The following is a 2,173-nucleotide window of genomic DNA, read 5'->3' as shown; positions in this document are numbered from 1 at the left end:
AATATGAATGCCTCCTTTAGATAATCTGATAATGAATTTTTTTTTTTTATAGAAATATGATTGTCTCCTTCAAATAATCCGATAATGTAAAAAATTCTTATAGAAATATGATTGTCTCCTTCAGATAATCCAATAATGATTTTTTTTTTATAGAAATATGATTGCCTCCTTCAGATAATTCGATAATGTAAAAATTTCTTATAGAAATATAATTGCCTTCTTCAGAGATCGAGAGCATGTTCGATATGAGCACACCCTTACAATAAAATATTTTTTAGAAAAAGTAAGTGAATATCTTATTTGTTTGTCATCATTTTATTCAGTATAAATTTGAATTAGTCAGATTAATTATCTGAGTACCCAAGATATATGAGTTTAAATTAGATGTGTTAGTAGTAAATGATTCTTTACATCATCAAATCATCATCTGAAAAAATATGTACAGATTATCTGCTATAATAAATAAAGATAATTTGATAATGTAAAAATTTCTTATAGAAATATAATTACCTCCTTCAGAGATCGAGAGTCAACAAGATGTTTTTTTTTAGAAAAAATAAGTGAATATCTTATTTATTTATAGTCGTGTTATTCGGCATAAATTTAAATTAGTCAGATTAAATGTTTTGAATACACAAAATATATGAGTCTAAATTATATGTGTGTTAGTAATAAATGATTCTTTACATCATCAAATCGCGATCTAAAAAAATATCAACATGATTATCTGCTATAACAAATAAAGTTGATCTGATATTGTAAAAATTTCTTATGAAAAATATGATTGCCTCATTCAGAGATCGAGAATGTGTTCGGTATGAACATATACTTGTAACAAAATTTCTCGGGAAAAATACGTGGCTTTCTTACTCATTTTCTTGTGTTCTGTATGTACGTATGAAAAAAAAAAACTATTATGAAAATATTTGTCTATAGTGGCGGAACCGGAATCCTCACTAAAAAGTTTACAAGTAAACATACGAACTAATCGAAGAGGATTCAACACCTACTACATATACATAAAAAATAATTTTAACCACATATGTACAGTATAATTTTTCACCGATGAAAATTCGGATGAAACTCCGGGTTCAAGAGTAGCTCTGCCCCCCGTTTGTCTAGAATAATTGACAAAATAAGTCTTGTTAATATATATATTTTTTTTAAAAAGGATCAATAGTACTCTCATTTACGATAATTATTTTTTTTTTCTTTTTTTGTGCAGGTATTTATTTGGTGTAATGATTGCAGGGATTTGCTACACTGTATTGCAACTTCCATTTGCAGCATTTTACCTTGTAGCAAAGAAACAACTCATAGACCACAAAATATTTTATTTGTTTCAAACTATTGGTGACAAGGTTTGGTACTACATTCATTTTTCGTTTTCTGGTTCGATAAAATTCAGTAGTTTTGATTCAGATTTCGTATTTGTTGGAGTGATCGGTATGAAAAGAAGACGATTTTTTAAAAAAGAGTAAATACGCTGTTTTCACCCTGAACTATAAATGAAATTGCTGAGATATATCCGAACTTAAAGGGGTCCTATTACCCCTGAACTAATTAAAATTGAATTTTTGGCGACCTTAGTGCCTACGTGGCACATACGTGTGCGTACGTAGACTTTCAATGTGTTGATTCATGCAGTGTGCCACGTAGGCACTAAAGTTGCAAAAAATACGAATTTAATTAGTCCAGGGGTAATAGGACCCCCTTTAAGTTGGTGTGTCTCAGCAATTTCGTTTATAATTTAGAGTGAAAATAGTGCATTTTCTCTTGAAAAAATAAGTGGATTTTTTATTATCTTCTTGTGTTCTGTAAGTAAGAAATTCATATTATCTAAATTTATATGTATATAATCTAGATATATACAGTGGAGGGAGGGGGGGGGGGGGGGGGGTGAGGATGGGTGCCACGGGGTAGAAGTGATGATGAGGTGTGTTGATGGATGAGGATCAGAATACAAATTTCACTTGTTCAACTTGTTTGTTTTAGACATAATGCATAAATAGACACCAACTCTAAAGGGTTTAGGTTGAGTAGGAGCAAGACTGAGTATATGATATGCAAGTTTAATGACTTGAGGCAAGAGGACGATGGGGTAGTGAGGTTAGTTTCCCAGGTTGTTTGTAGGAGGGATAGTTTTAAGTATCTCGGGTCGATGATTCAGGTG

Source organism: Capsicum annuum, chromosome 8 (assembly GCF_002878395.1).
Source record: "Capsicum annuum cultivar UCD-10X-F1 chromosome 8, UCD10Xv1.1, whole genome shotgun sequence".
NCBI classification, from domain to species: Eukaryota; Viridiplantae; Streptophyta; class Magnoliopsida; order Solanales; family Solanaceae; genus Capsicum; species Capsicum annuum.
This window is presented reverse-complemented; position numbering follows the sequence as displayed.